Below are 12,495 nucleotides of genomic sequence, written 5' to 3'. Positions count from 1 at the left end.
ACCCTGAACAAGGCCCGGCACCTCTGGAAGGCAGAGGATGCTAAGGGGCGCCGGGGCCACTTGTCGGAAGATCAGATGAGGGTCCTGGAACGCATATCCCCAGTGCTCCACGTCCAGGTCCTTGAGAGGTAGACCCGTTTGGAGTCGAGCGGTAAGTGTACATGCATCATGATTGTAAGCTGTGCGTGTGGTGATGTGCCAGTAGTGTGCCGGTTGCACATCTGTTTGTATGGGGCCGAGTATGGGTGTGGGTGTACAGGGCTGTGAGGCTTACACATGCGAGGGCTGTCATGTGTGAGACATGGATGGTGCTTGTGTGTGTAGGCTTGCATGCCAAATGCAGTTGTGTGGGCACACATGTTTGGATGAATGTGTATGTAAGTGGGCATGTTTGTGATGTCACGCATGTATGTTGTGATCGGCTGCATGTATCAGCACTGTGTACATGTGCATGTGTGTGTATTTGACAAGGGTGCAACAGTGATGCAACATGGATGCATGTGACAGCGGGATGTGGAAGCCTGATTGGCAGATATGACATGGTTGCCCATCGGAACACTGCGACAGTTGGCTGAGGTGTACACATGCATGCAAGTGTGGTGGTGTGCGTGCATGTGTAGTGCACTCCCTGTGTTGCATGTGATGTCTGGCTCACATTTGCCTGCTCATGCTGTTGTATGTGTATGGATGGTGCTGGCAGTTGCAATGTGGCTGTGGTATGGCTCATGTGTGCAAGTTGAAATGACATGTGTGTTGCCGATTGTGATGCCATGTCTGAGGTTTGCCAATGCCACTCATGTGCAACTGTCATGTGTGTATGTGTCCATTGTACAGTGCCCTGATGCCTGTGTTTTATTTCTCCCTGTCTGCAGCATCAACTGATTAAGAGGGCGGAGAAGGTGCTGTGGAGCACAGCGGCGGGGATCGCACGGCCAGCCGGAGACGCAAGGCCCGGCTCCCCTCCCAGGTTGTGATCTCGTCGGGGAGTGAGGAGTCCGGTGCCGCGTCCCAGGCCGCAGCTGCCGGGGGAGGTCCAAGAGGCAGAGGTCAGAGTTGGCCTCCTCGGCAGCAGAAAGGGCAGCTGGGACCCCACAGGGCTCAACGGGGGAAGATGGCACGGAGTCATCCAGGTTGGTGGGGGGTTTGGTGAAGGAGGAGGCTGTGCAAGCAACAGAGATGGGGTCTGGAGGTGGGGATTCCACTGGTGCTAGTGGTGCAGTGCAGGACCATGGACAGGAGGCAGCACAGGTCGCCGCAGAGGTGCCTGTGTGCAATCCTGTCCCTGATCCTGTCACTGCATCATCTTGCACCAGCAGGGATGCCTATGTCCAGACCCGTTTTCAGGCAGGGGATGAGCTCACGACAACTGGCCTTCCTCTGCTTGCGGACGTGGCTATCCGGGTCCGGGTTGAGCCTGTCATGACTGGTGTGGCGTTGCGTTAACGGGCCATGCGAGGTGACCTGCAGTCTTTTCATGAGTAGACTGCACGTCATCTCGAAAGGCTCGTTGACCGCGTCGGCCTACTGGGACAGGTCACCCAGGCCGGATTCCTCCGTTTGATGGGGCTTGCTACGACCCCCTCCTCGACTGAACCCCCTATGCGCCAGTCGTCCTCCGTGCCATCTTCCCACCCATCAGTCACCTGGGTGCACTGTGGAGCTGCCTCTGACGGTGCGGCCAGGCTGGTGGAGGAGGCATCCCTGCCACAGTCCGGAGTCGGACGTCCAGCAGGAGTGGCCACATCAACAACTGCACCCCAGCCAGAGGAGGATGTGAGGCAGGAGGAGGCAGTGCACGGGCAGAGGCGCAGCAGCAGCTGCAACGTGGTGGGAGCCATGATGGCTCAGGGCCTTCCACATCGGAGGGGCAGGCATCGGCCGGAGGGCAGGAGGACCCAGGACAGGAAGTGGCTTCCGTGTGGCAGCGGTTGGGCCACGCCATAGATGCGGAGCGGCAGCGGGCGGAAGAGGCACGTCTCACGATGGTCAGGGCAGAGAACTCCATGTAGAGGGCCCTGAGGCGAGCCGAGTGCCTCGAGGCAATCTGCAGGGAGTTTGGGGGGAACATGTGGACTGCCCTGCGGACCCTCGGGGCCATGGAGGAGGAGCGCCTCCGGGACATTAAGCAGGAGTTTGATGATGCCCTGGCCTGGAACATCCTGAAGTGAGCCGTCGGACTAGCCTGCTGCCCTTGTAATAGTTATATAATTAGTGTTAGGTTTCCTTTGGTTTGGCTTTATTTTTGGACCTTTTGGACAATGGGCCACATTTTTGTAAATAGTTTTTTTTTTAGGTAGTGTTATTAGATAGGTTTCATTTCTTCGGTTGGGATCATAGACGCTGGATAGTTATCTGTACATACTTGACTTTTGGATTTTCAATTTTTATTATGATTTCGCCATGGAGCAATGGTTTTCGATTTTAATTTGTGACTTTGGACACCTTTCCTTTGCATTATGATTTGTGGTTTAGCATTTTTTCACTGACCTGCTGTTTTTTTTGTGTTAAATTTCTATTATTGTTTGTTTATTTTTGAATCAATTTATGTTGCTTTTAATACATATTTTTTCTTCAAAGTTCAAAGTGTAGTATCATCTCATTGGTTTCATGCATATCATGATATGGGTCTTGACATTCACTGACACCCATTGGGTGTATGTGAGGGACATGTGTTCATTTCAAAACTTGCAATTGGGCTTCTGTCATGTTTTTGCAATTTCTAAGTGGGTGGATGAAATACTCGGGTGGGTGTTTGCCATTTGGAGGCTGACCATAAGGGCCAGGGATCGACATTGTGGTGACTATTTGGCTGGGAGACGTGAGTGGGGGCCTGGTGGAGGCTGCCCCTGCACTGCTGGGGGGTGTGGGTGATGGGAGACATGGGTGGGGGCCTGGTGGAGGCTGCCCCTGCACTGCTGGGGGGTGTGGGTGATGGGAGACATGGGTGGGGGCCTGGTGGAGGCTGCCCCTGGTGGCTGGGGGGTGGTGGTGATGGGAGACTTGAGTGGGGGCCTGGTGGAGGCTGCCTCTGCACTGCTGCAGCATGGGGGTGATGGGAGACATGAGTGGGGGCCTGGTGGAGGCTGCCCCTGGTGGCTGGGGGGTGGGGGTGATGGGAGACATGAGTGGGGGCCTGGTGGAGGCTGCCCCTGCACTGCGGGGGGGTGGGGGTGATGGGAGACATGAGTGGGGGCCTGGAGGAGGCTGCCCCTGGTGGCTGGGGGTGGAGGTGCAGGGAGACATGAGTTGGACATGATTGGGGGCCTGGTGGAGACTGCCCCTGCACTGCTGGGGTGTGGCGGTGGTGGTAGACATGGGTGGGGGCCTGGTGGAGCCTGCCCCTGCACTGTTGGGGGGTGGGGGTGATGGGAGACATGGGCGGGGGCCTGGTGGAGGCTGCCCCTGGTGGCTGGGGGGTAGGGGTGCAGGGAGACATGAGTTGGACATGAGTGGGGGCCTGGTGGAGGCTGCCCCTGCACTGCTGGGGGGTGGGGGTAATAGCGGACATGAGTGGGGGCCTGGTGGAGGCTGCCCCTGGTGGCTGGGGGGTGGGGGTGATGGGAGACATGAGTGGGGGCCTGGTGGAGGCTGCCCCTGCACTGCTGGGGGTGGGGGTAATAGGGGACATGAGTGGGGGCCTGGTGGAGGCTGCCCCTGCACTGCCGGGGGGTGGGGTGATGGGAGACATGGGTGGGGGCCTGGTGGAGGCTGCCCCTGCACTGCTGGGGGGTGGGGGTGATGGGAGACATGGGTGGGGGCCTGGTGGAGGCTGCCCCTGGTGGCTGGGGGGTGGGGGTGCAGGGAGACATGATTCGGACATGAGTTGGGGCCTGGTGGAGGCTGCCCCTGCACTTCTGGGGGGTGGGGGTAATAGGGGACATGAGTGGGGGCCTGGTGGAGGCTGCCCCTGGTGGCTGGGGGGTGGGGGTGATGGGAGACATGAGTGGGGGCCTGGTGGAGGCGTCCCCTGCACTGCTGGGGATGGTGGTGGTGGTAGACATGGGTGGGGGCCTGGTGGAGGCTGCCCCTGCACTGCTGGGGGTGGGGGTGATGGGAGACATGGGTGGGGGCCTGGTGGAGGCTGCCCCTGGTGGCTGGGGGGTGGGGGTGCAGGGAGACATGAGTTGGACATGAGTGGGGGCCTGGTGGAGGCTGCCCCGGCACTGCTGGGGGCTGGGGGTAATAGGGGACATGAGTGGGGGCCTAGTGGAGGCTGCCCCTGGTGGCTGGGGGGTGGGGGTGATGGAAGACATGAGTGGGGGCCTGGTGGAGGCTGCCCCTGGACTGCTGGGGGGTGGGGTGATGGGAGACATGAGTGGGGGCCTGGTGGAGGCTGCCCCTGCACTGCTGGGGGGTGGGAGTGATAGGGGTCATGAGTGGGGGCCTGGTGGAGGCTTCCCCTGGTGGCTGGGGGGTGGAGGTGCAGGGAGACATGAGTTGGACATGAGTGGGGGCCTGGTGGAGGCTGCCCCTGCACTGCTGGGGGGTGGCGGTGGTGGTAGACATGGGTGGGGGCCTGGTGGAGGCTTCCCCTGCACTGCTGGGGGGTGGGGGTGATGGGAGACATGGGTGGGGGCCTGGTGGAGGCTGCCCCTGGTGGCTGGGGGGTGGGGGTGCAGGGAGACATGAGTTGGACATGAGTGGGGGCCTGGTGGAGGCTGCCCCTGCACTGCTGGGGGGTGGGTAATAGGGGACATGAGTGGGGGCCTGGTGGAGGCTGCCCCTGGTGGCTGGGGGGTGGGGGTGATGGGAAACATGAGTGGGGGCCTGGTGGAGGCTGCCCCTGCACTGATGGGGGGTGGGGGTAATAGGGGACATGAGTGGGGGCCTGGTGGAGGCTGCCCCTGGTGGCTGGTGGCTGGGGGTGATGGGAGACATGAGTGGGGGTCTGGTGGAGGCTGCCCCTGCACTGCTGGGGGGTGGGGGTGATGGGAGACATGAGTGGGGTGTGTTGGAGGCTGCCCCTGCACTGCTGGGGGGTGGGGGCGATGGGAGACATGGGTGGGGGCCTGGTGGAGGCTGCCCCTGGTGGCTGGGGGTGCAGGGGGACATGCGTTGGTGGGCAGTAGTGCAAGGTGACATGTGGGTTGGCTGGGGGGCATGGCCATGGTGGATGGGGCGCCTGCAGGACATGTGCAGGGTAGGCCCCTGTGGTGTGGGCCACTTGCAGGGGCCATGGAGGGTGTAGAGGGAACACCTGGGAGGACCCACACGTTCAATTCATGTGTGGTGCTCCCCGTGCACCCCTGTAATACACGTACCCTGATGGAATTGCGTGTGATACTTCCCGTGCACCCCTGGAATACACGTACCCTGCTGTTTTTGCATGTGATACTTCCCACGCACCCCTGGAATACACGTACCCTGATGGGATCGTGTGTGATACTTCCCGCGCACCCCTGAAATACACGTACCCTGCTGTTTTTGCGTGTGATACTTCCCGCGCACCCCTGAAATACACGTACCCTGCTGTTTTTGCGTGTGATGCTTCCCGCGCACCCCTGGAATACACGTACCCTGATGGAATCGCATGTGATACTTCCCGCGCACCCCTGAGATACACGTACCCTGCTGCTTTTGCGTGTGATACTTCCCGTGCACCCCTGGAATACACGTACCCTGCTGTTTTTGCGTGTGATACTTCCCACGCACCCCTGGAATACACGTACCCTCATGGAATCGCGTGTTATACTTCCTGCGCACACCTGGGATACACGTACCCTGCTGCTTTTGCGTGTGATACTTCCCGCGCACCTCTGGAATACACGTACCCTGCTGCTTTTGCGTGTGATACTTCCGACGCACCCCTGATGCACACGTACACAGGACAATCCCGTGTGGAACTTCCCGCGAACCACTGGAATACACGTTCCCCACTTGGCGTCTGCTGTTTGCCAGCCCTGTGAACTGGTCCAGGGTTGGCGCAGCCCTTTGCGATTATTTGGGGATTTTGAAGGCTTTTCCTTGTGCAAGGGCGTTCTTGGGGGCGTAACTGGCGCTGCTGCAGGGTCGCTGCACCACGCTGCGCCACGGCTGGTTTTGGATGCGAAAATCGATGAATATGCTGTGCGCGGAAATCGATTTTAGCGCACGCGGCTGGTGAAGACATTCGCACGGGCACGCTGTGCGCCAGCCGCGTGTGCCACTTTTGTGCGAATTTCTATGAATTACCCTGATAGTCTATACTTGATTGCGTCCCATGCACTCCTAAGAGCAAGGTAAATCCCTCCTGATCTCCTCTCAGACCCGTTGTTCACAGATCCCTCAAGCCCACTTGTTCCATCCTTTCTTGTAATTCGGGAGATGCCACTACTCCAGCTTGCTTCCCCCTTCGCCTGATCTATCTCTTGCCCTATGCCATACTATGTTGAAATCAACCATCCCTATAATATGGACCTTTGTGAATGTTTCGAGAATTCCTATAAAATTCCTCAAGAAGGGTTCTTTACCCACATTGGGGGCATAGACGGATGCAATTGTATAGGGAACCCCCGTGGACTCTCCTCTCACCATAATATATTGACCACCCTTGTCCCTTTTTATCTCTGCCACTCTAAAATCCAAAGTGTGTCTCAGGGCCAGCACCAGCCCACCTGTTTTGGTTGGGCCTAATGTAAAAAAAAAAATGGATTGAAGCCTGGCAATTTCACTCTTGCTTGAAAGTGCTGGAGGAGATAGGTCTCCTGCAGCGCCAGGATGTCCGGGCCTAGCTTCCTTGTACGTTTTTTTAGTTTCTTCCTGTAGAAGGGGGAGTTAAGCCCCCTGACGTTATTTGGAAGCCATTTGAATTAGAATGGGATTGTGATTTGCCCCATGCCCCTCCCTATTTCAGCCTGCTCCTTGCCCCTTCCCCCAGTTTCCGCTCACTTCACTCTTGTTACCTTGTGCTAGCCTCTCGGCCCGAGATTGTGTGATCCTGAAGTCCCATTCTCTCCCCTGACCTGTGGTCCTCCCCCGTAACCCCCCTTAAACTGGTCAACCCCTTCCCCCCTCAGACTCCCTCCTCCCCTCTCCCCATCGGCCCGGGGCATACCCCAACTTCCCCCTGCCCCTCGAACCCGCGCCCCCGTCTAGCACGCCTCTGCTGATTCAATGATGTTTGCTCTCCCTGGTTCCCTATGCCCTGTAGTTCTTCTTTATGCCCACAACCACTCCTTTCTTGAGAATTCAAGCAGATTTTTTATTGTCCCCCCTCGTCCGGTTCGGTCCTCCCTTCTTTCCCTTCTTCCCACTTCTTCCTGTGAGGCCCCCTTAGTGTGGTTCTCCTTCTTCACTTTTCTCCCACTGTGAACCATTTCCAAGGCCTGGGTCTCGATCTAGTGTTCTCTCCCGAAAGTCCTTTGCTCAGATGATCTGGGTCCAAGTCTGCCCCTTCTTGGGGCGAAACTATGCATTTCTGTTTCCTCGCCCAGTTGAAGCATAGCCGCACGGGAATGTCCACTTGTGTCTAATCCCTCGCTCATTCCCTGTCTTGGTTATTGGGCCCTGTTGCCTTCGCTTGACGAGCGTACTATTGGCCAGGTCTCGGTAGCGGGTAACCTGTTGACCCCTGTACACCACCGGCAGGGGAGTTGCTAGGTCTGGAAAAGACCCGGGGCTAAGCTGATGTCAGAACTGTTGGGACTGGGAGCTAGCTAGTCTTTTGGCTGTAGCTCCTGAGATTGTATCCGGGGCTACAACCAAAAGATCAGGGGCTGTAGCCCCCTTAGCCCCCCCTAGCAACGCCCCTGACCACCAGCTCTTGTTGCTGAGCTGCTCAGAGAACCACTTCTTTTTGAGCAAACCTTGTGAAAGCTGCCAAAACATCTCTAGCTCTGGCAACATCTCTAGGTCTGGCATTGGGGCCTTTGTTTTGCCATCTTACCCTGCGGATCCGATCCAGTTTGACAGCTCCCGATTAGGTTTCCCCCAGTATTCCTGCGAAAACCCCATGGACCGCCTTTTTCCACTCAACGTCCGTGAATCATTGCAGGAGGAGTTTAAGTCGAATATTGACCCTCCAAGACCTGTTCTCTATATCTTCCATCTGCAATCCCAAATTGTGTGTCACAATGCTCAGACATTCTATCGCTTCACTGTTAGATGAGGTTTTCTTGTCTATTTCTTGTAGGCCCCTTTCCAGTAAGTCCCTCCTTTTACCCATTTGCCCTACTTCCTGACGTATCTCCATCAGAGCAACGTTAAGATCTGTCTTCCTCAGTTGAAATTGCTCCTGGAATGTCTTTGAAAAAGAGAGTCTTGGAGGGATATCATTTCTCTGTGGAAGTTATGCCCGGTAATGGGGGCCACCAGGTCCATTTGTCTGAGGGTACTCCTCTCTAGGGGGCCTCCTGTGTGTTTTTACCTTGTTCTCTGGCCTCTTTCACTGTTCACATGTTGGATATGATGCCCGGGCCCTCGCCAGAGCCTGTGCTTGCTTTGGGTGCCCTGTTCTTGGACTTGGTGGTCACAGCCCTGCCCGGGCTTGCCTTGATGCTTTTTGCGATGGGGTGCCGCTTGCTGTGGTCTGAAAACAAAGTGAAAATATCGGGGCTGAGTACCCCAAAAGGAAATACACCAAACACGGGTTTAAAAGGAACATACAAAGATCTTTCATTTTTTTACTGAACAGTTTCAAAGGAGAAAAGTAACGGATAGCTATCGGCCCTCAGTACAACACAAAGAACTCCAGCATGGTTTGTTGTGCTCAGTGAGTGGGACTGCACATTAGAATTAGTCGCACTTTTATATCATTTGTGAACATGATGTCCTACCCTACTGCGGGTTAATATTCCTTTAATACATTACTGTTCTAGGGTTCATGCCAGAGTTCACACAACTATATGCATAGGGATTGCCTTTAATACATTTGCCAACAAGTCTACACGGTAACAGTGTATTTTAGGTTTTCTTATTAAGGTCTTCTCAAACATTAATACAATGTAGTAAAACAAGTGTTCTTGGTTCAGTATTTGGATACATTGTTCTTAACATATGCTCACGGATTAGTTTCATTGGCACGAGTAATCCTTTACACACAGGTGAGCGAAGGACATGGTCTCAGTTCACGACCCACAACAAGTGGCCTGCAGGCAAGTTACATATTAATTGCACACAGAGGTCAAGACGGCCATGTTGTATTTCGGGATGGCATCGTCCACCATTTTAACTCACAGGGTGACTTTAAAGAGAGAACCTAAAATGGCGGATTGACCTAAAATGGCGGCTTACATTGATTCCAAGGTCAGGACCTTGTCACACAGATTTCTTCACAAGTGGCTTATAAGCAGCTTGGTGTAGGCCAATATACATATATTCATTGCAATAGGAGGCACGATATAATTTTCGTTTGACAAACCCTCCTTTTGGCCTATGCCAAGTGCTAAACTACTTCTTATCTCCTTGCAAACAACTCCATGCATCATCGGCCATGCACCCTGAATCGCTGTCAGAAATATCTATTGTCATCAGGTAATTCGCTAAAATTTCTTTTAACACATATTCCTTGGAAGTTCTATCTGGGGCATACACTTTATGTCCTATTGTACCTATCGCTTGTGCGAAACATCCCCCTAGCATCGAACATATACAAGGTAGATACTGGATACAACAACAAAGGAACAACAGAATTCCCAAAATGATCAGTAAGACCGAAAGTACCTTCCAACCCCAAGATCGCAAGAAGTCCCAGAACCAAGTGCTAAGATCCCAGTTTCCCTCGGGAACATTCCCTTCTGAACTAAGGACGTGCAGATTCTGTATTACCTTGAAGATAGTTGGGGAGGAATCTGACACGAAAGAACAGCAAGCAGACCCCACTAATTTACATACTCCACCAGGCTCAGCCAGAATGACATCTAATGCCATCCGGTTCTGGAGCGCTACTAGTCTTATCGCTTTCTGTTCTAATGTCATATTATAGAGTATGTCCGTGGTCTGGTTGATGGTTCTGTCCAGTACTCTTGCTAGTCTTCTGATATCTTCGTAATTCGCTATCTGCCCCCAAAATAGCACAAATAATTTTGCTACGTCTCCCAAGACATGTGCTGGAGTGTCACCGTTCTCGTCCCGCCGTGGACGAGCCTTTGAAATCTCTACTGTACTAGCTATGAACACCCCAGGTAACAGGATCCCTAAATAACAGGTTCCCTGCCAATCCCAGGGCAACCATGAAAATGCTACATTACCGTAAACAAAGTAGACAGGTTCACCTACATACAACGGTCTGTCTTCCCCAGTCAAATTGGCAACGTTGGCACAACCTTTAAAATATCCCATTGACTGAGTACCATTCCTCTGTATGCAGACAGAAACTGAATCGGGGCTATGGTTAACAGTGTAAGAAGGAGGCATGGCATCCTTATTGCCTATCGGAGCCATCTTGAAGGAAATCAAAGATTGAAAGGGACGAGACAGTCTATCAGAAGGCCTAATTGAAGCAACGTTGGGCTTACTCCTATTGGCGAAAAGGGAGCATCCCAGGGGAGTGAGAACACGTTTCTCAAAATTATTCAAATTAGTACCATCAAAGTTCCCCGAGATGTTATTGTTCCATCAGCCAAAGAACAGTGCTCTAAGAGAAGCATAACAAGCAGTTGTCGAAGGTAAAGGATGAATATACCAATCTAACCCCTTATCCCCATGTTGCGGTAAATGTGAACAGACCCAACAGTTGGGCCTATTAAAAATGGCATGCGTAGCATTCATGATAAGTAACAGAGTATTGTTATGGTACATTTGTCTATGCTGAGAGTCCCTGGGGGACAGAGTATGCAAATGTACGAAGGGAGTAGGAACAGTGGGTACATTTTCAGTCGGTAACAAGGACTCTAAAGGATGAATTTCCTCGAGGTATCATAGGCCTAAGACATAAAACCAAATATTATTATAAAAATACAGCAATATGTTTTTGGGGCCAAAGTGCTTTGTCCATTATCCCGGCTGGTCACACAATCATTTACAAGTCCCATACGAGCGGAAGCAGTGGCAGGCATTGTAGTCTTCAAACGACAAACCCCAGTGTTATTAGCTGGCGATATCACGGCCGCGCAACTTCTTAGTCCTTCCACAACCCTAGCCAACAGAATCCCCTTTCTCAAATTTGGGCAAAAACAAGCCCTCGATGATCCTTTCCTTCTACGAATGCACAGCCGAACAGTGCCTTAAGTCTATCAGATGCACAGCAAATCCGTGCCGTAAGTCTATCAGATGCACAGCAAAACCGTGCCGTAAGTCTATTTTCTTGGATGCAGATTGTACCTTGCTTTTCCCGGTACTGATTGATCCGGAAACAATGTGTCATCACTTCCCATTGGAAGCAAAATATCAGGAGCAAGTGAAGATGCCGAATTTGAAACAACAGTTTGCGGAGAGTGTGGAGACAGAATGGCAGGTTCCCCAAGCCTCATGGGCTCAGAAAGATTCTCCGATGCAAGCTCAGCACTATTTACTGCTTTAGGATTGTTGGTTGCAGCGTTAGCGAGGGGTTCTGTTTCTTCTGTATTGTGTGGCACTGTGTGAGGAAGTCTCTTGACAGGCGTCGCGTGGATCCAGTTTTTTCTGCCTGAGACACGCACCGCCGTTTGTGTGACCAACAGGACCTGGAATGGGCCCCGCCAACCAGGTGCAAGGCAGGAAGAACGCTCAAATGCCTTGATGAGCACCCAGTCCCCAGGCCGTACGCTGTGGCCTGGGACCTCGTATCGCACAGCTAAAGCCTCTCGCACCTGGTGATAAATCAAATACAGGTTTTTAGTCAACTGGCTGCAATAATCTGAAAGAAGTACATTTTCAACATTTTTTCAAGGATCTAAATTTAGGAATATTCCAGATATTGGCAGGTCTCCCCATTACCACCTCAAATGGAGAGAGCCCAGTCTTAGTTTGAGGGGTTGTACGCATGGCTAATAACACAATCAGTAAGGCGTTCTTCCATTTTAATTTAGTGCCGGCACACATCTTAGCAAGCTTGTACTTGATGATACCATTGTGTCTTTCTACTAGTCCGGCGCTCTGAGCATGTCTGGCCGAATGGAACCGTTTGTCGATCTGTAATGCCGCACATATCCGCAGAATTACAGCAGCGACAAAATGTGGACCATTGTCCGTCCAGAGGACTCTTGGTAGCCCGAACCGAGGAAAATACTCCTTTAACATGGTTTTCGCAGTAGTCATGGCTGAAGCATCTTTGACAGGGAAAGCCTCGACCCGTTTACTGAAAGCACAGATGACAACTAATACATACTTCATATTATTGCACCATTCCATTTCAATAAAATCGAAGTGAATAACTTCGAAGGGGACAGAAGGTGGCCCAAAACTTCCCCTTGGAGTTGATGTACCCTTTCCCCTTTCCCACATTGTGTTGTAGGCAAATCATGCAGTCCTGAACGTAGCGCTGGGCAATTTTTGAAATTTTGTCATTTGCCCAAACATTATCTAACATTTTCGTAACTTTCTGGGCACATATATGCGTAGGACCATGGGCCATGACAACCATCATCATTACATAAGTGT

Source organism: Ambystoma mexicanum, chromosome 14 (genome assembly GCF_040938575.1).
Source record: "Ambystoma mexicanum isolate Mex_15411 chromosome 14, UKY_AmexF1_1, whole genome shotgun sequence".
Lineage (NCBI taxonomy): Eukaryota > Metazoa > Chordata > Amphibia > Caudata > Ambystomatidae > Ambystoma > Ambystoma mexicanum.
This window is presented reverse-complemented; position numbering follows the sequence as displayed.